The sequence below is a fragment of the Neofelis nebulosa genome, chromosome 6 (assembly GCF_028018385.1).
Source record: "Neofelis nebulosa isolate mNeoNeb1 chromosome 6, mNeoNeb1.pri, whole genome shotgun sequence".
NCBI classification, from domain to species: Eukaryota; Metazoa; Chordata; class Mammalia; order Carnivora; family Felidae; genus Neofelis; species Neofelis nebulosa.
In genome coordinates, this window is record NC_080787.1 from 134067196 (window position 1) to 134092305 (window position 25110).

The 25110-nt window shown below is 37.4% G+C and overlaps 1 protein-coding gene and 1 long non-coding RNA gene across 8 annotated transcripts in view; both read left to right on the forward strand.

The window, feature by feature from the left end:
• Nucleotides 1–25110, forward strand: part of UTRN (utrophin) — a 514842-nt gene that overhangs the window by 304774 nt on the left and 184958 nt on the right. The gene's annotated exons all lie outside the window — the stretch shown is intronic.
• On the forward strand, nt 1037–24359 carry LOC131515500 (uncharacterized). The gene is made up of 2 exons (XR_009263602.1): nt 1037–4330; nt 4391–24359. It is a non-coding gene; the product is annotated as an uncharacterized LOC131515500 (long non-coding RNA).

Sequence of the window (25110 nt, forward strand, 5' to 3'; positions counted from 1 at the left end):
TCTCCCCCAACCTGATTACTGTAGAAAGGAATGGATTCTCTTGTGATGAACCAGAGTCTTTTTCTATTTTTCTGAATTTTCAATAATGTCTTAGCACTAGAAGTACTCTCAGCAGTGTGCTTTGCTCATTAATTTTTTTTTTTTAATTTTTTTTTTCAACGTTTTTTATTTATTTTTGGGACAGAGAGAGACAGAGCATGAACGGGGGAGGGGCAGAGAGAGAGGGAGACACAGAATCGGAAACAGGCTCCAGGCTCCGAGCCATCAGCCCAGAGCCTGACGCGGGGCTCGAACTCACGGACCGCGAGATCGCGACCTGGTTGAAGTCGGACGCTTAACCGACTGCGCCACCCAGGCGCCCCTGCTCATTAATTTTTAAGTGCAGTATTATCTATATGTTTTTAATATATAAAGTAATCCCCCTTACCTGTGGCTTTGCTTTCTGTGGGTTCAATCACCCACGGTCAAATGCGGTTCTGAAACAGATGATCCTCCTGACACAGCATCAGAAGGTCAGTAGTAGCCTAATACTACGTCACAAGGCCAGTACCACTCACCTCACATCATCTCATCCGCAGGCATTCTTTCATCTCTAATCATCACAAGAGGGGTGAGTGTAGTACAGTTAGGTAGAGAGAGAGAGAGAGAGATCACATTCACATAAGTTTGATTATGATATATTTTTATGATTTGTTCTGTTTTATTACTGGTTATTGCTATTAATTTCTTCCTGGGACTAACTTATAAATTAAATTTTATCATAAGTGTATATATATAGGAAAAATTATAGCGTATGTATAGGGTTCAGTATTATCCTTGATTTCAAGCATCTACTGGGGGTCTTGGAATGTATTCCCTATGGACAAGGGGGACTACTATATTATATACTATGTAATATAGTAACCCCTATATAATACATAATGTAATTTTTTACTATATAATACTAGATGGTATATATTTTATATATTTATATACATTATATACTGTATTATACAATATAATGCTGGTATACAATGCTTTCTGCCTGCTTCGTGTTGAATTGAGATTTAAATGAGCATAAATTCAAATGTTATCTTAAAACAGAGTAGTAAAGCTTAGAAAAAAGTGTCCAGCAGTTTCTAGGAAAAGCAAGTGGAGGAAAAAAGTGAATGAAAATACACAAAAGTTTCTCAGGATGTTCCCCAAAGCATAGAATCCTCAGAGGGTTTCCAATGAGTTTTGAACCTTACCATTAAGTTAAATGTGTCATTTTAGTCTTAACTAGTCTTCCAAAATAAGTAGAAATTCTAAATAATATTTTTTTTTCACATATGTAATATGGATTCCATGCCAGTTGCATATTCCTCAAGCCAAATAAATGAAGGAATGAACAAAGGAATAATGATTAAAAGAAGGCTACTCATCAGCTGCCTTTGGTCTGTGGTGCTTGCGTCACCACCAATAGATTAGTGGGGATGAATCCTACCAATTAACTTGAAATGAAATAGGTGAAAGTGCTTCTCTACAGCAGTGTGAAACATGAAAAAGCATACATTTCTTTCAGTACTTTGGGCTATATAGTCTGCATAAGGTTAGAAAGATAAACTTTTCCTAAGTTGTTCCCCTCCCAGGGAAGTTATTTCCATGATCATTACAGGAGCTTAGAAGCAATTCAGGTATTAAATATAACTTCTGGCTTTCAATATATGAATCTTAAGGAAATCTTGAACATTCTAAAGGCATTCTGGAATAGAGCACTCTATTTCCTTTTATCAAAGGCTTTACCGTGGGTAGTAAGAATAAGAGACCCCTCTTTCCTGGTGTTTGTTTACAAGGGTGTAAAATACTTGATAGAGAAGTTAAGACACAGAAAACAATAATACTAAATGGTTATAAAATATTGTTATAAATCAACTGTAAGTGTTTTAGATTATGAAAACTTTGTAATTGCTAAGAAATAACTTGCTGAAGGATTGTCCCAAACTGGAAGATCTGTGGTTTCAGTGAGTCAGTATACACATTTTACAAAATCGCGTACTTGGTGGTGGTGCACTTTGCAGCAGTCATTTTCTTTACCATTTGGCCATTAAATATATTAATTCAGTTTCTGAAATACATGGAGCTAATCTTTTAATTCTGAGCCTTAATAAGTATTATTCCCTCTGACTAGGTAGAATGTTCTCATTAGGAGTCACATGTCTGATTCCTTTATATGCCAATTCAGATGCTACTTCTGGGTAGCTCATCCCAACTGCTTCCCCCATAGACACGTAGCTTTGGAGTCTCTTTACACTCACCCTGTATTCGTTCCCACCATGTCTTCTTCATCCTGGTTAGTTTCTTTGAATTTTGTCAGCTCAAACCAAAACCCTCCAAAGAATGCTTGATTGCTCATTTTTTTTTTTTCACTACCTTATGCTCCATCCCTGTTTATATCATGTCAGCAGGTACTTTGGTCTCTGCCTGCAAAGTGTGTTCTCAATCAGACCATTTCTCTCGATCTTCATTGTTAATCAGTCAAAGCCATACCGTTTTAACTGGACAAATGTAGTGCCGATTGAGTGTTCTTTTGGCTTTGATAATTGTGCCCCTATAGTTACATCAGCAGCCCCAGTGATCTTTTAGAACATAAATCAAGTAGTGTCCATTCTCTGCTGAGAATACACTAAAGGCTTCCAATCATACTTAGGATTAAATTCAGACCCTTTAACTTGCCCTACCAGCCCTGCATAATCAGGCTTCCATTTCTCTGTCCAACCTTACTATTTTTTTTTCAAAAATTATTCTTGTCCCCCCTGGCCGGCCACATTTGAGCCACACTGACTCCTTTCCTCTTTCTTGTACACCTCAAACTCATTCCTACCACAGAACCTTTGTACCACTGTCCCCTTATCCTGAAACAGTTTTCACTGCTCTCAATGTACTACCCCTTGTTAGTAGTAGCATGGGGCCCTAAGGCTATATACCATTTTATCCTGTGTTTAATTCAGTTTCTACTTATCTGAACTAGATAAGCAGAGGGCCATGTGGCATATAATGGAGAAGTCTTGAACCAGTGAAAAAATTATGGACTCTGAACTACCACTTAAATAATTCTCACAGTTAACTATTATTAGCACTATTATTAGCCTTGTTGCTTAATAACTACTTAATAAAGCAGAGATTGGGGTAGAACTTGAAAACAATTTATTGGATAGCTTCAAGTAATAAGAATGAGTCCCACAGAGGAGAGAAATAACTACTAGCAACTTTTTGGGGGGAGAGGATTAAGCCACAAGCCATAATAATTTGCAGCAGCAAACATTGTAATACTAATCAGTCATGAATCACTTATATTTGTTTCTTATTCAATCACGGCTCAGTGGTTGCTTTGGAAGTTTGCGTTTTCTCTGACAGATTTTTCTTTGGTAGCCTTTTAATTTGAATTGAATTGAATTGAATTGAATTTTTTTTTTAGATTTTAAAAATTGAGGTGTTAAATTTCGATTCTCATCTACATCACTAAAGTTCCTTCATATTCTCTAAAAAGACCCAGAATGTCTCTGTCCAGTGTTTGAAAAGAATTCTTTCATCTCCCCAAATCATGTGCCCACTGGCTCATTGGACAGACAATCTGAAATCTATGCCAGGTCTGTTATAAATCACAAGCCTGCATTTCTTGTGCCAGGTTCTACTCCGGGCGCAGGTGGGTTTCTGCACAGCCAACCCGCCATGGCACTCTACCACCTGGTGAAGAAATCTGTTAGGCATAGGAGAAGACTCTTTGTGGCTTTTATTGACTCTTCTTTTGCCTTTGAATCTGTGAACAGAAATCCACTATTGAGTAAAGCAACATGAATTCAATTCAGACCCTGCATTATTGATTTTCAAGCAGAACCAGGGCCATAGTACTGTTGCACTGTTGGTTACATTCAGGATCAATACGAATGTCTCTTGAGAAATCAGAGGGCAGTTTTCATTGGAATTAGACAGGAATGTGTTTTGTCTCCCATCTGTCCACAAGTTTTAAGTTCTTAATGATTTAATTTCCATTTTTGGACGAATTAGATCCACTATATCCCTATTCTGGAGAATAGAAAGAAATGCATCCTCTAGTATGTAGATGATGTGTTTAGTAATAGAAACTAAGGATATTTAAAATCATCCACTGACCCGGCTAATCAGTCCCTGTCATGAGTTAATTATTTTAAAACCATTATTGTGATTTTACTTGATACCTCTTGCATTTAAATTAGTATAATTGGAAGTCTGAAAAAACAAGTTGCCTCAATTTGGTACACAGGTTTGCATTTGACATCTAATTCCTCTTATAAGAATCAGGAAATTACATGTTTTTAAACTTTTTAAAAATGTTTATTTATTTATTTATTTTGAGAGATAGAGAGAGAGAGCGTGCAAAGGGGAGGGGCAGAGAGAGAGGGAGAGGGAGAATTCCAAGGAGGCTTCATGCCCAGCACAGAGCCTGATGCAGGGCTGGATCTCACAGGCAATGAGATCATGACCTGAGCCAAAACCAAGAGTCGGATGCTTAACCGACTGAGCCACCCAGGCGCCCCAGTAAGGTACATTTCTTAAAGCTGGGCCTGCTGAGGGCCCAGCCTATGAGTGTTGGAGTATATTTGCTTTGAACATCTTCCAGTCCAAAATCGTTGCGGCCATGCTCTGTGGATGAACTGTAGGAATTTGATCACCCTTGGGTTTGTGTGAGAGTGAATTTGGCCTCCACACTTCTTCAGGTCATCTTAGGAGAGTTGAGTTGAACTTCTCTTTAGGATTGCATTCATTCTTTTTATTTAGCTCCTTGCACATGTCCGTCAGCCCTGCTCTGCACAGTCAGGTTGTTGAAGCATATAATCACCTTGCATTTAATAAGCTACATAGAGTTACTGTTCTACTGGGGAGTGTACTTGCAGGGACGCCTAATCTCAAATTTATTGCCACCCACTCAGTATCATTCAGAGCTTGCTTGAGAATTTAGGGAGAACTGTTTGAACAAAGCAGTCCAACCATTCTTCCAGATAACCAAAATCTATCTCCGGATTTAGTGGACCTTTGGGAAGTCCCTTACTTTGACCGCAACGTGTTGGTTCTCTAAAAGCTTGCTTTGATTAAATTCCACCTTGGTGTTTTAAAAAGAGAATTCACTTGAGTGTTAACATACTTGCATTGTAATTCAGGAGATGTATCTTTTTTTTGCAAACTAAATTAAAAGGTATAGCGACCATTCAGAGAAACCATCTGTCACTACTTGACTGTTATAATTAGGTTCATAATTTTTAATGACATTGTCATATGTTGGAAAAGAAAAGCTTTAGGACATCAGTTGGAGGTTCTGCCCCTTCTCTGTAAGGCTGTAGTAGTTCAATATTTGGAAACCTCTTTGAATATTTATCTTTCAATTTTTTAATTATATTTATTTTTTTTGTTGTTGACACTGCTGATGTGATGTCTTCTTGTATGTGATATTCCTTACTAAATATTTCTTCATTTATATAAATACTCTGCGACAGGCAGTCTTTAATTTGAAATGTGAATTTATACCTCTGTGTATTACTCAGGTAAGTACAAAACATAGGAAATTAGTAACTGTACTTTAGTTGTACACTAAAAAAACTTTAGAATTGGTTTCCAAAATCCATTATGCTTCAAATAATTTTACTACTCCGTAATTAACCATGAAATTAAAAAAAAAGAAACCCCATTTCAATTTTCTATGTCTATTCATTCCTTTGACAAATATTTATTTTTATGCCTGTTAGGTACCTGGCACCATGAAAACCTGTGCTCAGTTCTGTTCCTCTGTTATAATTATTTAATGTTTTGAAATTAAAATATTTTGTGTTTATATGTTCTGTTAGTTAGAGATCATGTGATGCTGTGTCACCAAATACCGCAATAATAACAGCCCCAAAAGCCAGGATGCGCCAAATTATATTTGGTTTATACTTAAAGATTTAATTGTTTAGATGCATGTTTAGATGCATTTAATTGCGTGTTTAGATGCAATATTTAATAAGTTTTGTGTTCCATCAAAATTTATATTCTTTCCAGAACAACTTTTGAGTTGAAAATTAAATCGACCATGTACAATTCTTGATAAAATTAAACTATTTTGTCTCTAAAAATTGAGTCATATGATTTTGACACTTAGCAAATAGCCTGTTACAGTAGATAAAATTGCTTTGTGATCTTAGCAAGTTTGAAATCATAAGTGACTCTCTCGAGGTCTTAGTAGCATATTATAAATTTGCTATCTTGTGATTAGATAAGCCCAACAAATTCATACCAAATTAGTCAAGATACACATTTTACTTTGTGCCAATAGATTTGTCAGCTTTTAGGTTATTATTTTTTTAACCAATAAGTAGAAGTATAGCTCTGATTTGTTATTCATTAGCAAAGTACAACTGTTTTTTAAGCCATTCGGATTATTTGGCATTTAAGCAATGCTTTCTACTTTAAATGATGCCATTATCACTTGAGAACTCTGCCTATCACTTTGGTTAGTCTAGAAACGCAACTCGTTATAGGATGAAGTAGAATAACTACTTAATGAGGCAGAATACAACTTTACAACCAGAATATGGGAGAAGTCCAGTTTACCTTTAAAACTGTTTGGTGTCTGCATGGAAAAAAGTGTTAATGTGCCTCGTAAAATTTCTCAAGAAGTATGCAATGGTGAATACATTTCTTGTTCTACATGATTTCTTTCTGGAGAGTTCCTTTAATCTATGTAAAGTTGCCCACCTGATATTTGGTTGAGTTTGTTGAAATGTATCCAAAATGCAAAGTATCTCACTTGAACTACTTGTTGCATATAATCTGGAGAAGACAAAGGTAGGATGACTTCACAGGGAAGAGAACGTAAATGATTTCTTGAGATCTCTCCCAATACTGAGAATGTGATTTTGTGAATTGATGTTTATATTACACTTGAGTTAGAAATAAGGAAGTATTTGAAAACCATGTGGCCGATTAAATACTGGACCACCCAGAAACGCCATTCAGTGTCCTAAAACAAAGGTCTTTAAACCTGGGGTAGCTCACCACATGTCTTGTATGAGAGTGGGCTTTCCTTGAGCAAGAGAGCTCTATGCCAGATATCCTTTGTGCCTATATAAATGCATCTCTCTGCCTTTCTTTCTTTCTTTCTTTCTTTCTTTCTTTCTTTCTTTCTTTCTTTCTCACTTTCTCTCTCTCTCTCTCTTCCTTCCTTCCTTCCTTCCTTCCTTCCTCACTAGCTTGCTCACTCAAGAGAACTCTATGCCAGATATCCTTCGTGCCTATATAAATCCATCTCCCTTCCTTCCTTCCTTCCTTCCTTCCTTCCTTCCTTCCTTCCTTCCTTCCTTCCTTTCGCACTAGCTCGCTCACTCAAGAGAGCTCTATACCAGATATCGTTCGTGCCTATATAAATGCATCTCTCTGCCTTTCTTCCTTCCTTCCTTCCTTCCTTCCTTCCTTCCTTCCTTCCTTCCTTCCTCCTTCCTCCTTCCTCCTTCCTCACTAGCTTGCTTACCCACTCGCTTGCTAAGAATGCAGAAGGAGTGTAATATACTGAATTCCTCTTGTACCACTGGTTTACTTTAGTCTCCTGCTTATATTGAGCCCTGGATTATTTTGGGTTAGCTTGTGAATTTAATGAGATCATAACACATTGTGATGGGTATGACTGCAGAATGGAAAATGTCACTACTACGTGCCAGTTCATTTAAATCATTTTTAAGTATCCACCTGTGCTCTGAACTCTCCATTCGAATTTTACTGGCTAATATGTTTTGCTCCAGTTTCGGTTCCTTTAACTCTTATACTTTGGTAAGTTAATCTGGGAGCATGTGCTCTCGCCCTTTCAGCTTCTGTTCTTGTTCTAATAAAGGCCCCTCTGCTTGATGGGTAGGCATAGAGGGCTTTCTTATTTTAAAAATCAATTTGAAAAAAGCATAGTTTGTAAAGGGCAAGAAGAACCGTTAAACTTTAGAACATATTATTTGGGAGATGTTCACTTTCTGCTGTTGATGTGCTGAAATGTAGTGAATGAGAAATTGCATCTAAAACAATGCTTTTTTTTTTTAACTACTTTTTTTCCGTCTTCAGTGCCTGCCTGTTTCTGTGTTTTATGAAAGTCTGCCTTCTCTGGTAGGGGCTTGGTGATCTGGGGACAAGACAGCTCTGGGGATTAACCTGTCTGCCTCAGACTGACTCCCTTTTTCCTTTTAATCCTGCTGCCCTGTTAGTGACATTACCATGAGAAGGAGGAGGGAATAAAGGATTAGTGTAGAGAAGAATGGCAGTTTTGAGGGTCTGAAAGGGTAAAAAGAAAGAAGGAAAAGGAGAGTAGAAAAAAAATCTCACTGGAGGCAGGAGGTGAACTTGAGTTCTGGGATCCCCCTTCTTTTTGTCCAGAATATATTTAGGTTGGGTAGATGTGGGGAGACACTTGAATAGTAGGAGCAGCTGTGATGCTGTATAATTAGGGGTGAAGCTTCAGTACGTGGGGTAGAACATGGCTCTAAGGGCCTCCTGAAGTCCAACTGTGTAACCTTGGGCAAATTAGTTAGCCTCTTTGGGCCTTGGTTTCTTCATCCGTAAAGTGGGGAGACTGACAGTAGGGCTTCTTAAGAGTTGTCACGGGGATTAAATGAGCAACCATAGGAAAAGTGCTTAGGAAATGCTTATTTATTTGTAAGATTCATTTTTAATAATTATTAGGAGTGGGAATAGCAACGTGGATGATTTAAAAAACATGATTTGTGAGTCATTTTAGAGAGAAATAGCTCATTGCTAATATAAACAGACCATACTGGATCTTCAAAGAAACCACTCACTTATCTGATTTTGTGCTTCTACTGTTGACACAATGTCTTTCTCCTAGAAACTTTTACAGATCCTTCAGGGCCCATCTCAAATGCCATCTTCTTAATGAGTTCCTGCTGATACCTCTGGGCAGAATTATTTGGCTCCCTCGGGGGGGGGGGTCCCATGGCACTTAGTTAATATTGTTAATAGGACACTTATTTCGTTAAAAGTAGATCATCTTTTTAACATTTGTGTCTTCTCTCCTTGCTGACAAATGCAGATTCTGATAATTTTAATATTCAACATATGTAGTCTGTGTATACGAAACAGGTAGATGTTGTTGACAGTTGATTAGGAAAGATAGAGGATTCTTCTAGTGTTCACTGGTAGGATTCTCTTAATACCTGAACCACCGCCATGCCTTTGACCCTGCATATAAGATCCCATCTAGACAGTGTAATAAATACCTGCTTCACATCCTCAGAAGTGCTCAAAGGAGCTGGCAAGCTGATCTGGGTGGTTATGGAAGAGAAATGTTTATTTTATTGTTCTTTCTCTGTCTCCTCCTCCTTCACTTCCTCCTCCTCCACTTCCTCCTCCTCGTGCTCTCCTTTCTCTTACCCCACCTCAGTTTTGGGGGTATAGTTAATTTATTTAAAGCTCCTGTTTCAGTTTGTTCATCCACTTAGAAATACAGTTAATCTTAGTATAAATAGACTTTCCATGAAGTATTGTATCACAGTGTCATGGCATTTTAATTAATAACCAGCCGAATATTTTCTGATTGTAGACTACTTATGTACACTTGCAGTAATTCCCTTCCAATCTGTTATTGCATCAGTGTTTTATCTTGCAGCAGATGGTATCCTATAATTAAGAAAAAAAGATAGTGTTATTATGACACTGAATTTAAGAATAATAGCCATATACAAATCTGTGGGCTAGGCTGATGAGAAATACATACTGGTTTATTTTTCTTAAATGGCTTAATAATACGTGTTTTGTTCTGATATCTTTACAGGCATATTAGAAATCATCTGTATTACAATGTTATGTCATCTAATCCAAAGGGAAATAGCGCATGGGCATGTATAGGCTTTTATTTATAAATGGGTCATTGAGATATGTTTCCTCTCTAAGAGGAAATTCAACCCTACAAAACAGGAAAGAATTGTAGAAACTCCCATGTGCTTTGGAAAGTGACTTTTGCTCTCATATCGGGCTAATGATTGCTGCATATTATATCCATCTCACTCTGAGTCACCTCTATTTAAAAATTAGATAAAACTCATTAATATGAAAAGGAGAGTATTAGCAACGCCATAGATATTAGTGTGTTGCAATGGTGCTAGTAACCGGCCTTGGCTTGGAACCAGATCCGAGAGATTCTGTAAAGAAATGCCATGGTGGTGCTTCCAGTTAGCCAGGTTTCTTTCAGAAAATTATAAAGGAATCTTCCATGTAAACTGATTGTCCCGCTGGTTGTATTTTATCACCCGAAGAGGTGGCTCTGTTGAACAGAGAACTGAATGCCCAGGTGTGGGTCCTGATTTTGCAACTTTCCTAGTTGTGTGAGTTGGGGCAAGTAATTTATGTTCTCTGAGCCTCAGTCTCTTCATATGTAAGATGGGAAATACTTAAGTAATTGGCACTAAATTTTATCAATATGAAAAATATCCATAGAAGCCTTCATGACATCAGTGAAGTTTGAGCCTATAAAGTCATTATTTCAGTGATTTAAGGAACTTAGACATACAGTGCACCTTTGAAAATCTCTACAGTGTTATATTTGTAAATGACAGTGATGGTAAGGTTTAGTATGTAAGGCTATTTTGCAAATGGCATTAAATGATTCCAATTACTTATGACTCTATTTCATTCATAGATGGAGACAGAACCCCGTTAGGACTGGGGACAGTTTCTTTTAATTTCATTATGGCACACAATTTAGTGAAGAGGGATAGACCCCTTTGAGGTAGATTACTAAGTCAGCTGTTTGAAATTCTTTGTGTAAACCATCCTAGGGCCCTTGCAGCTATAGAAATAGGAAATGTAATTGCCTTCAGTATTCCCAGCTCTTTGTTTTGTCAGTGTTTTACAGATTTCAAGGTGTTTTTGAAAAAATAAAATTTATTCCCTTACTCAACAACAGGTTAGATGGCACACATCTTGGGGAAATTATCCTGCATTGGTAGGGGAAAGAAAGATGTAAAGATGAAAGATATATGATGCCTTTAAAAAACTCTGGAATTTTTGGAGGGGAGATAAAACTATATCACTGAGGCAATAAAAGAAGACAAGTAGAATGAAGTTATTATCGAAAGAGAAGTACAGAGCCTTACAGTAATTCAGACCCGGGAGACATTACTTCTAGTGGTGAAAATTGGCAAACTGGTGAACGTTTCTCAGGATGAGGGTGGTGGAAAGGGAGAAAAGGGCATTTGGGGGTCGAGGGGGACAGTAGGAGTAGTGGCTTAGGAATGGGATGAAGCCAGTGTTGAGTAGCACCTACCAAAAGGAGCATGGTGGGAACATTAGATTAGAAAACAGCGCAGTGGGAAAATAAGGAAAAAAGGTAGAAGTAAGTCAGATTACAAATTTCCTGGATACCTGGTCAAAGAACTTGACCTGGATTATTTTGAAATTTGAGGAAGTTATTAAAGGTTTTTGAGCAAGGGAGTGCATCACTGTGCTTTGAAAGATGAATCTGGCTACAGTGTATAAAATAATCAGAAAGGTAATAGATGGAAGGAAGGGGGAGAACCAGTATGATGACATCATTCATACTTCAAACAAGAGTCCATGAACAACTGAAGAATGGAAATGTCAATGAAAATGAATACGCAGTAGTCGACTTGGGTGGTTAGAATGCGTAGGAAATAGTCATTGGTACCTGGTTACCAAGGCTGTATGAGAGAGAGAGACAGAAACCGTAGAGATGCCTCCAAGATTTAGCTCAGAAGAGGGGAAGGGACTGCGGGAGAGCAGCATTACCAAGAGGAGTGAAGCGAGGCTAAGTTTGATTGGGGGATGGGCAGAGGAGGTAGTGGGAAGGGATGAGGATTCATGTTCTGAATTCATCGAGGTTTTGACCTACACATCAGCTGTCCAGCTGGAGATGGCTAGCAGGTGACTGGCAATATAGAATAAGCTAGTAGAGGAAGTCAGACTGTTAGGACAACATTTGAATAAATAGCCCTGGGAACTTAGATTAAAAGTCAGTGCTTGATGAGGCAGTGAGTACAGATATGGTTTTGGCAGTGTAAGTAAACCAAATACCACGTGTAGGTTGAGGGATTGAGGGGGCTGAGGGATTTCTTTTTAGGAAAGTAAGATGGATAGCCGAACGTGTTCTCACCCTGAGGGAAAAGAGCCAGTACAGAGGACAAGATGAAAGATAGGAGAGAGGAAAGTAATGCTTCTGAAATTCCATTTCGGTTACCATGGCATTGGTTAAAATTGAAATTAAGACCCTCAAATGGCTACTAAACCTGAATTACTAAATTGGTAATAAAGGCCTAATGAAAGTATTAGGATTTGTACCATTAGACCATATACATGGAAGAGTTGATAAGATCCTCCTGGGAAGAAACCAGTGGATATAACTGAGCCTGAGCAAATAAACAAACTGACTTTTAAATACAAAGCAGGCACAGTTAACTTCCATAATCCTGGGTTGACAATGAATTAATAAATACTGGGTAGATTTCTTACAAAAACTTCTCTTCCATGTTCATCAGATATTTCTGGTATCCATCTAGGATAGTTGGCATACGAGAAGCTATGTAGTTATACAATTCTGAGTTATATTTTTGTGGTTTATACTTTCCATGGAGAAATATGATAGGATAATGTATTGGTGGGGTGTTTATTTGTGTATTTCATTTTTTTAGCCTACCTGTGATTTGCTTACTTTGTTAGTTTTCAGAATTAAAAGCTTGAACTTTGCTAAGAAAGCATTTTGTGTGTTTTGGTTTGTAAATAACACCTAATGTAAAGTCACTAGCATAAAATTCATTTGGACTTTTCAAGGAAGGTGGTTGCAAAGCTTGAGGATTCAGAGAAAGAAACTGGTATGCTTTGTTCAGTGAAAAGCTGCCAAATTTATGAGGAAGTGCAATCCAAAAATGTTGATAAATTGATTTCATCTAAATATGTTCCCTAGTGCCCTTTAGTCTTCTATAACTTGTTAGAATCAACCTTGTGCAGCATGAATAAAACCTAAATGCACAACCTAACTAAGGCTCTTTCTGCTTTCTCTGAATCACCTAAATATATTTCACCTTCATTCCATGCATACACATATGACAAAAATGACGGAGCAACATTTGAATGTTGTATCATGATTTTGAAACCATAAACAAAGTTGGAGGTTTTATAAAACCCTGTCCTAAAGCTGAAATGGAAAAAATAAATCCGTATCTGGCTGAAAATTTTTCTGTTGACACTGGGCCAAGTAAACAGTTTTCTTCTCAGACAGTATTTCTGTAGCTGCATCACACATATTATGGCCTAACCGTGGCCAGGAAATAGTTCGTTGTCATTGCCTCAAGCTTTAAAAAAAAAAAAAAAAAAAACAAAAAACAGAACCAGATATGAACTTGGCAAGTTGCTCTTTAAAATATATTTTAAGCGTTGGGTGTGTATTTAAAGAATTAATTTACATTTTTTTTTTTTTACTAATTTTACATTTTTACATTTTTAAACTGGTCTCCCTATTATCCCTCATTTTTTTCAATTTGTTCTCCATGGTACTGCAAGAATTATTGCACTAAATCTGAAACACCTTATTATTACAGCATCAGTAATAAATGCCCATTGTTCTTAGCATGGCTTTCTGAATCATCTATAGATTTTCTGTTCACATGTTACCTCTCCAACATCCTCTAAGTCTGGATCTCCCTCTCCATTAAGGACTAGGCTCTGTGAGTAGCCAGCTGGGTGGCTCCACCCCAAACATGTCATCTGCTCCCTTTCCCCACTTTTTGCATTTCTTCTTCCCCCTTGAGAACAAACTTAAGGATTGTATTTCACGAGAAGTTTCGTTTCTATTAGTTCAAAGTAATTTCTCTTGGAAAATTGGTAGTTTGGGTAACAACGGACTTATACATGAGAGCAGCTGCCTGGAAGTGAGCAGATGTCCCCCTGTGCTGCTGCTCGCCAAGATCCTGACCAGTTTCGTGGTGTTCCCAACACTGAGCTTGTCTCTTATGTGCCATCAAGTTTTGTGCTGCTGTTTTTCTCTTACACATCACTTTGTGCATATGGTACCTGCATTTCAGTTTGCAGCCTCTGGTGTATATATAGCTTACGTCTGAGTAGATCATAATGCGATTTAATCTACACAGAGGAAACACTTTACCAGTTTCAGTGGCACAGTGGGAAGAATGGGGGTGGGTGGGATGGACCGAGGTGGGGTGCTGGTTTGTCACCAAGAGTAGGGCTGTTGGGTGCAGATGTGCTTGGCACAAGAGCATTACATCTGAGTGATGTGATTCTCACTGTAGAGACCAGAGATTTGTCCAGACTAATCGTTGGTACAATGATTTGTCAGTTTATACTCTGTTTCTTCAAATGATTTCCAAGAAAAGCCATATTTTGAATAATATTGTTAACCTTTATCTTTCTGTCTTTGAATTCACAGCTCTGTTTGGTCGTTTGACTATAAACGTGATCTTTTTTATCGTTGTAAAATACATATCAAGTGAAATGTATCATTTTAGCCATCTTTAAGTGCACAACTCAGTGGCATGAAGTACATTCACAGTGTTGTGCAACCATCACCACTATCCATTCCCAGAATCTTTATATCATCTCAAACTAAAACTGTTACCCATTAATCGATAATTCTTCATTCCCACCCACCCCCAGTCCCTGGTAACCACCATTCTACTTTGATCTCTGTGAGTTTGACTACTTCAGTCTCTTCATGTACATGGAGTTATATGATGTTTGTCCTTTTGTATCTGGCTTATCTCATTTAGCATTTATATATACATTTATATATTGATATATATATATATATATATATATAAATTTAAATTTATGTGTAAAATTTATATGTATAATTTATAAAAGTATATACTTATATTTAGGTATGATATAAACTAATAGCTTTTGGTTCCATATTGGCCTTTTTTTTCTTTTAAAAATGTTTATTTTTGAGAGAGAGAGAGAGTGAGCACACCGTTGGGAGAAGGGACAGAGAGAGATGGGGACAGAGGATCTGAGGTGGACTCCTTGCTGACAGCACAGAGCCTGATGAGGGGCTCAGACTCATGAACTGTGAGATCATGGCCTGAGCCAAAGTCTGGCACTTAACCAATTGAGCCACCCACGTGCCCCTTTTTCTTTCTTTTTAAAAAATTGTGCATGGTATGCAGAACATAAAATCTACCACCTTAACCATTTAAAAACATTTTTTTAAACATTTACTTATTTTTTTGAGAAACAGAGAGACCGAGCACAAGCAGGGAAGGGGCAGAGAGAGGAAACAGAATCTGCAGCAGGCTCCAGGCTCTGAACTGTCAGCACAGAACCTGACGCAGGGCTCAAACCCATGAACTGTGAGATCATGACCTGAGCTAAAGTCAAATGCTTAACCCACTGAGCCACCCAGGCACCCCTTAACCATTTTTAAATGTGTGCTTCAGTGATATTAAATACATTAATGCTGTTGTGCGAGCATCATCACCATCTGTTTCCACAATTCTTTTTGTCTTAAACAACTGAAACTCAGTGCCTGTTACAAAGAAGCCCTTCATTCTCCCTTTCCCCCAGACCCTGGCAATCATCATTCTCTTCTCTGTCTCTGTGATTTTGAATACTCTAGGTACCTCATATAAGTAGAATCGTGCAGTATTTGTATTTTTGTAACTGGCTTATGTTGCTTAGAGTGTCCTCAAGATTCATCCATGTTGTACCATGCATCAGAATTTCCTTCCATTTTAAGGGTAAATAATATTCCATTGTGTGTCTGTAACACCTTTTGCTTATTTGTTTATCTGTTGATGGACACTCGGCTTGTTTCTGCCTTTTGGCTATTGTGAATATTGCTACCATGAGCTTGGGTATACAGTAAGTATACAGTATCTAAGTCCCTGCTTTCAATTCTTTTGGATATATATATAGAGAGAGATTACTCTTTTTTTCAGTTTATTTATTTATTTTGTGTGAGAGAGAGCACAAGCAAGGGAGGGCAGAGAGAGAGGAAGACAGAGAATCCCAAGTAGGCTCCATGCTGTCAGTACAGAGCCCGAGGCGGGGCTTGTGAAATCATGACCTGACTGAAATCACAAGTTGGACTCTCAACTGACTGAGCCACCCAGGTGCCCCTATATGACTTTTTAATCATATCTATTATTCATCTCCCAGAGCTCTTGTCCCAATGTGTATTTCTTGTGAAATCTGTATGCATATAGCATTCTTTTATTATTTGTGCTACTGGGAGGAGGTTGATATAGAACTCCAGTGCTAGAAACTTCCATCTGAAAACACTGGTTCCTATCCCACAAGAATTCCACAAAGCTTTCATCTTTAAAGCTCTGCTGGGCTGTTTAAATCATGTTTCTTTAGAACTTCCAACATTTTTAGCTTTTCCCTGAGTTTTTCTCTGGTAGACATGCTTTAGGTAAAGCTCCTTCATTTATCAGTTGCTGTCTGAACTGGATTTTGTGACTCACTGACTTATGATCTACACTGAACCATGTAAAGAGAGGACATGAAAATGTTCAGTTGATTTTATTTTGGTTGGTGTTGAGATGGGAGATTCTGACTCTGTAGTGACGTTTGAGTTCCCACTCTGAGTGCTCTGAGATATTATGGATCAGATAATTCACCACCTCCATCTCTTTGGGATACAAAGAGATGCCATCCTCGGAGAGGAGCACACATGCCTTTGGAGATGGGAGGATCTGGGGGAAGGACTGGTTTAACCAATCAGGATGCTAACTTGGTTGGACATTCTACCTGTAATACATCGTGCATCTGTAGACTGCGTGAACAAGACTGAAGCTGTTAAATTTGACTGTCGTGCCTGTGGAGAACCGGTCATTCCATATGTAGCTCTCTTTCTGAAGTTTTCTTTTATGCTGAGCATGGGAACTAGTAGCACTTAGTCCGATTTTTGAAGATCCTTACTTTTAACTACAAGGTACAAATCTTCATTGCTTATCTTCAATTTCAATGTGATGTATGGGCAGAGTTTTTACAGATTTACTTATTTATTGCTATCATTTATTTTTCAAAAGGTATTACATATATTTACTTTAAAAAGGTGGAAAGGATGTGTAGTGAATGGAACATTTTCTCCCATGAGACAGCTGCTACCGCTAGTTTCTCGTGTGTTCCAGAAATACTCGCTGTATTGCTTTTTTTTTTTTGTCAGGTACAGCATACGTACAGAATGGTGGATAAAGCATATGTGGAAGGTATAAAGAATCATAATAAAAACAAAGCAATCAGGAAAAAGTTATTGCTGGTCCTTCGAAGCTGCCTATATGAGCCTCTCCTCTTAAGATGTAACCACAATTCTGACTGCTGTGATAACCATACTCTGTATCCAGCAAGGATGCAGGGACACTGAATGATAACTGTTCTTGTTACATATAGCATCTAAATGTAGAGGCAAAGTCTTCCAAGCACTGATGTATTGCTCATTGTATTTTTTTTTAAAGTGTTTTATTTTTTTTTTAATGTTTATTTTTGAGACAGAGAGAGACAGAGCATGAATGGGGGAGGGTCAGAGAGAGAGGGAGGCACAGAATCTGAAACAGTCTCCAGGCTCTGAGCGGTCAGCGCAGAGCCCGACGCGGGGATCGAACTCACGGACTGCGAGATCATGACCTGAGCTGAAGTCGGACACTTAACCGACTGAGCCACCCAGGCGCCCCGCTCATTGTATTTTTTAACCACACTGCAGATGCTTCCATGTGATGACAGTGCTTCTCCTCATCTGAGCTGAGACTTTGCTCCTCCCTTAGCCATGACATGATTTAGATCTTTGAAAAGCTTTTCCACTTATAAGAGCACTTTAAAATGTAACACATTCATGTGATTTTAGACATGTTGCACACCTGCTAATGTAGAATGGTGATTCGGAAAATGCAAGACGATTATAAAATTTTAGAGCATTCAAAAATGGCATTCTGATTGGAAATAGCTGCATTTATATATAATATGAGAAGGATTAATATTCAAAAAAGAGAGCTCAGCCTTTTTAATTTTCATGATTTGCAGAGTGCTTGATAATAGCAGATTATTACTAAATGTTTATGGAATGGTACTGAATTGAACTCTGTCAAATGCATACTTAAGTCATTCTGTACACCTCTCATATCTTGTGCTCTGTTTGGTAGCTTGAAGATTTGCCTTGAGTTCGGTATTTATCAGACTGACTATATGTCCTGTGCTACAGTTGTCATACTTCTTTGTCTCTTACTCCCAGTCAGTATCCTAAGAAGACTTTGGGTTTCTTTTGCTTTGTGTGAGGCAAGAAAGAAGAAAAGGGAGTCTGGGGCACCTCAGTGGCTCAATCGGTTAAGTGTCTGACTTTGGCTCAGGTCATGATCTCGTGGTTCCTGAGTTCAGGCCCCACGTCGGGCTCTGTGCTGACAGCTCAGAGCCTGGAGCCTGCTTCAGATTCTTTCTCCTTCTTTCTCTACTTCTCCCCTTCTTGCTCTCTCTCTCTCTCTCTTTCTCTCTCAAAATAAATAAAACATTAAAAAAAAACAGAAAATAGAGTTTATTTATTATTATCATTTTATTATTGTTTTGTTTTGGTCCTTCTCTCTTCGTTTCGTCCATGTCAACGTATTGGCAGTGATGTCTCCTGACTGTGGTGGAAATGAAGGTGTGGCTGTTCGGTCAGCTGCAGTGGACACTCTTCTTGGTCCTTGTCTGTTGCTGAGGGTGGAGGACACGTTTTGGGGATTGCTTTACTAGGAGTAAAAACAAGCATGTGTGTGTTTAGTGCGATTGTTTTATAAGATGTCATGGGACTTTTCCCGAGTAATGTCCCATTTGGAATTCCCTCGCTTCAGCTGGCAAACTCGAGCTCTGCTGGTCCTTGGATATTGTACCATAAACTCGTATGCCAAATGTTGGAGCAAAGAAAGGAAGCTTGTAAAGAAATTTCATTTTACAGAACTTGTAAAGTATTCATGGTTCGTCATTCTTTAAATTCCAGAAATGAGGGGGTAATTTGTGGGGACGAATAATTAAGGAAAGAAAAGATTTTGTGATGGAAAGGAGGAGCAGGCAGAACGGAGAGGTTGGCATGTGTATTGGAAAATTGTGGTAATTTAGCAGGTAATCAAAGACACTGAGAACAGTGCATGTCATGATTTCAAAGGAGTATAGACTGTTTTCTTTCATTTCCTCTCCTGTGGATCTGTTCTCTTCCAGTTTTCCCCCCCTCCCACTTCTTGTTTGTGAGGGCTTCGGGCTCTATCTTTTTTCCTTGTATATAAAATCTTTTTGTTTTACTTTAAATGATATTTCAGTTGGCATTGGGAAGATAATAATGTCTTCTGTTTCACTGTAGCATACTAATGCTCTGAAAAGAAAGAAAGAAAGAAAAAAAGGAAACTAATTTAGAAGAAATAGAAGCTAAATGTTTCATGGTGAAGTAATCCTGAACTTTCCTGAGTAATCCTAGAGGATCGATGTTCAGATGTTAAGGAAAAAGTCAGACTCTTTGGCTTCTGAGGGACCTGAGGAGGCCCCAGGGTACATCAAAATGTTGCAAGATGTATTAGAACATGTATCTCCATAAGCTAAGTTCCCTGGAGATCATTCAGCCTTTAGAATATCTTGAGAGACAGTTGTAGTGAGAAAACTGTTTCCTCCTAACTCATCCCCTTTTGAAAACAACTTAAATCTTAGCTGCTCTAAAGGATATGAAAATGAGCGAATTAGGTTTTCATTTGCTTTTTGTTTGTTTTTTGTTATTCACAGTCTGTATTCTATCCAACAGTTAAATCTTTTCTAAACCTTTTTTTCTGAAACTGAAAAAAGAAATCAAGAATTGAGAAATATTTGTGGCTGCAGTTAGATTCTCAGAAAGAGGGGGACGTCTCCCCCCAAATAAGTAGGAAGTAATAGAAACTTGCAGACAGATTGAATTTTTATCTTGACTGCCTTTTCCCTTGGAAATTCCAGAAATATGAAGAGTGAGGCAATAGCAAACATGGCTCCCATGTCCTTAGACCTTTAAGTGGTCTTTCTTAACAGCAAAGATAGGCAGTTTTGTAAAACGCTGTTTTTAGTATTGAACCACAGAATTCCACTTCCCTTATGACTGCTAATATTTAGCCTTACACATTTATTTTCACTCTGTGATAACAGGCAACATACCAGTGATTAGTTTTCACAAGTGTTTGAGGTGTTCTGTAAGAATACACATCATTTTATGTTCTAAACATTCACCTTTTTAAGGTTTTTAAGCAATTAATAACATAGTATAATTTAGTACGTTGCGAATACTTCATTGCATCTATGTGGCGAGGCATTTAACAGAATCAATTGGAAGTGTATATTTGTAATTCTTTCGCCTTTTAGTCAGACAGTGTATTTCTTAAGGAGTAAAGAAACTTGAGATATAACCTGCTGCTTCTTCATTTTGGTCACAAAAATATTTTTTCCTCAGAAGTGTGGCATTGAATTATCTATTGTTTTATAATGAGAACATTAACTCAGAGAACACATAGTTTCTTTCAGACAGTCTCCAGAATAATGATCAAAAGGCAAATCAGTACCATTTAATGTGCCATACTGTATGAATATTGTTTTGGGTTTTGTTTGAGGACTCGACTGGATATTTTCAGTGATCTGTTAGGATAGTTTTCTTTAGTTCTCTTCCCTCCAGTATGATACATTCTTTCAAAATGATTTTATTCAACCTCAGGAAATTGAGAGAAAGGACAACATCTTATTTTGCAGTTCCTTAGAAAAGATTTCATCAATACATGACTGTCTCAGAATCTCCAGGGTTGTCAGTAGTATAATGTATGTTAATAAGGTAGAAGGTTCTGGGGTTTGATGAGCTGTGATAGGCATTCTCTCTGCCCATTGGTGCCCAGCTGCACAGCTCGGCATAGATGCTCAATCTGGCAACTAGATCAGGTTGGCCCAGAGGATTCCCACTGTCCAGCCAGGCAAACTGTTGGATCTTGCTGTGGTAGCACAGTGCCCAAGCTGGTGGAGCACAAGGAAGACAGATACAGGCATGAGATTTGTTGGTGTAGTCTTTCCAGCGGTTGAGAACTCAGGAACCTACAGCCTATAAATAGGGTAAGTAGGCTGGAGAAGCAGGATTTAGAAAAAAAATCTGACAGGTAGGATACCAAGAAGTATCTTCCATTCTGGAATTTGGGCATAGAAGCTGTTATCAGTTGGGAGCGCTTCGGGTGCCTATCACTTTGAAACTGTCTTTTGGGGGAGTGTGCTGGTCAACCATGTGGGTGACAGCAGGAAGACCTTAACACTAATTTCCCACAGGGGCACAGCTGGGACAGTTGAGATTCTTTCTGCCTCTGGATGTGCTGGCTCAGATAGAGGGTTTGTGAAGTTGAGATCAACAAAGACAGTGAAGGAGAGTTTTGACTTATTAATATGTTACTTACTTATTTTTAGTTTTTAATTTTAAAATTACTTTTAAACATTCTTTTATTGAGGCATGCTTGACAGATTACATTCGTGTCAGGTGTACTACGTAAAATTAGATATTTGTATATATTGCAAAATGATTGCCGCCCTAAATCTGGGTCACAACCATCACCATACACATTCACAGATTTATTTTCTGCGATGAGAACTTTTAAGATTAACTCTCTTAGCACATTTCAAATATTCAAGTCAGTATTATGAACCCTAGTTGCCATGTTGTACTTCGCCATGACTTATTTTATAACTGGAAGTTTGTACCTTTTGATTCCCTTCACCTATTTTACCACCGCTAGCCTCCAGCCTCTGGCAACCACCCATCTGTTCTCTGTATCTATGAGCTTGGGTTTTATTTATTTATTTATTTATTTATTTATTTATTTATTTATTGGATTTTCAGGGGTTTTGTTTATTTTAGGTTCTACAGATAAATAAGATTATATGGTATTTGTCTTTCTCTGTCTGACTTATTTACCATAATACCCTCAAAGTCCATCCATGTTGTCACAAATGGCAAGATGTCATTCTTCCTTATGGTTGCATAATATTCCATTACATGTACATGTACATATAGATATAGATATAGATACAGATATAGATGATATACACACACACCATGTTTTTTTTTTTTATTCATTCATTTATCAGTGGCATTTAGGCTATTTCCATATTTTGCCAATATATTGTAGCTAATGCTATAATGAACATAGGGGTGCATATATCTTTTTGATTTAGTATTTTCATTTTCTTTGGATAAATAGCCAGGCATGGAGTTGTTGAATCACATGATATTTCTATGTTTACTGTTTTCCACAGTGGCTGTACCAATTTACATTCCCACTAACGGAACACAACAGTACATAAGGGTTGCCTTTTCTCCATACCCTCTTCAATACTTCTTGTTGTTTTGATAATAGCCATTCTAACAGGTGTGAATTGATAGTTCATTGTGGTTTTGATTTGCATTTTCCTGATGATTTGCAGTGTTGGTCAATCTGTATTGGATTGGTATTGGTCTTTGGAGAAATGTCTATTCAGATCCTCTGTCCCATTTTTAAAAAATGATTTGTTTATTTTTTTCTTGTTGACTTGTATGAGTTCTTTATATACTTTGGATATTAACCTTTTATTATATATATGATTTGCAAATATTTTCTCCTATTCAATAGGTTGCATTTCATTTCTTTGATAGTATTCTATACAGGAGCTTTTTAGTTTGATGTATTTTTACTTGTTTATTTGTGTTTTTGTTGTCTTTGCTGATGCTGTCAGATCCAAAAAAATCATTGCCAAGACCAATGTCAAAGAGATTACTGCCTGTTTTCTCCTAGGAATTTTATTATTTCAGGTCTTACATTCAAGTCTGTAATCCTTTTTGAGTTAATTTTTGTGGATGGTGTAAGATAGTGTTCCTCTTTCATTCGTTTTCTACGTGCCTGTCCAGTTTTCCCTGTACCGTTTATTGAAGAGACCGCCCTTTTCCCATTGTATATATTCTTGGCTTCTCTGTCACAAATTAATTCACCATATATGTATGATTTATTTCTGGACTCTCTATTCTATTCCATTGATCTATGTGCATTTTTTTTTTATGCCAATACCATACTATTTTGATTACTTAGCTTTGCAATGTAGTTTGAAATGAGGGAACATGATGCCCTCAGCTTTGTTCTTCTTTCCCAAAAGTACTTTCACTGTTCGGGATCTTTTGTAATTCCATGCAAATTTCAGAATTGTTTGTTAAGGTTCTATGAAAAATCCCTTCAGAATTTTGATAGGGATTACATTGAATCTGTAGATTGCTTTGGGTAGTTTGGTCTTTTTAAATTTTTGAATAGCTTTCTTGAGATATAATTCACATACCATGTAATTTATCCCTCTAAATTGTACAACTCAGTGGCATTAAGTATATTCATATAGTTGTATAACTATTACCCTATTTTTATTACCCCTAAAAGAAACCTCATATCCCTTTGGCAAGATATCCTCATCCCCACATTCTCCCAGACCCTGGCAACTTCACGTTTACTTTCTGTTTGTGTAGATTTGCCATTCTGAGTATTTCATATGAATTGGACTCATAAAATTTGCAATCGTTTACAAATGGCTTTTTTCACTTAGCATCATATTTTTAAGATTTATTCATGTTATATCTTGTATTAATATTTCTTTTATTTTTATTGCTGAATAATATTCCATCGTGTGGATATACCACATTTTATTTATCCATTCATCAGTTGATGGATATTTGGGTTATTTCCATTTAGGCTATTATGAATAGTGCTGCTATAAACATTTGTGCTCAAATTTTTGTGTGGATGTGTTTTCATTTCTCTTGAATATTCTACCTAGGAGTAGAATGCCAGGCCTGTTAATATGTTTCAAATTTTTTGTATATATTTAGGAACCATGTAAAATGGTTTGTAAATACAATCAGTAGTAAAATCTATAGTTATTTGTGGTTTGCAATAAAAAGCTTCTTATGTATATTTTATGTAATATATTTATATATTTATGTATTTTGTATATGTTTATGTGTTATATATATTTATATATATGTGTATATATATATATATATATATAATAATGGTTTCTGAGTTGATAGACGTCTCACTGTTATTAGCTAGCCCTTCTTTTCTATCCACATTACTAAAATATTTAATCTTAGTTCTCAATTTTTGTGGCTGGTAACCTCTTACTCTGTTATTTTTTTTTATAGGAATGGGATGACTTTTGACACCATATGCAGATGTTTGCTTATAATTTATATGTACTAATTTTCAGTACCTTAAAAATGGTAGTGTATGTATGATAGTATTTTTAAAAGTAGAAAATTCTAAGATACATTGTTAAATATTAAATAGTATTAATATTCATTAATGTGGTTATTAATAAACAATTGTCTTCCTTTGAAATGCAAACTCTTATTATTTGATTTGTGAGTTTATTATGTTTATAATGAGATCAGTCATTTTTTTTTTAATTTTTTTTTTTTTAACGTTTTATTTATTTTTGAGACAGGGAGAGACAGAGCATGAACAGGGGAGGGTCAGAGAGAGGGAGACACAGAATCTGAAATAGGCTCCAGGCTCTGTGCTGTCACCACAGAGCCCGACGCGGGGCTCGAACCCACGGACTGCAAGATCATGACCTGAGCCGAAGTCGGCCGCTTAACCGACTGAGCCACCCAGGCGCCCCGAGATCAGTCATTTAAAAAAAAAAATTTTTTTTTAACGTTTGTTTATTTTTGAGACAGAGAGAGACAGAGCATGAACAGGGGAGGGGCAGAGAAAGAGGGAGACACAGAATCCAGGCTCTGAGCTGTCAGCTCAGAGCCCGACGCGGGGCTCGAAGTCACGGACCGTGAGATCACGACCTGAGCCGAAGTTGGACGCTTAACCGACCGAGCCACCCAGGAGCCCCGAGATGAGTCATTTTTAACTGAAATCTCCAAGAACGTTTTCCTTTAAAGATGAAGATAATGAAGATAGGCTTCATCAGCAGAAATATTCATTGCTCCGTATTTCCAGACACATGGAAATGCCATAACTTGAGATTATAGTGTTTTGCGGCATGGAATTTTATATATTTGGATTTTTATTTGCTTCTGTGAGTCATTCTGCAAATAACTCTTCTTTGTTCCTTTTTCTTTATTCATTCTTTCTCTCACTC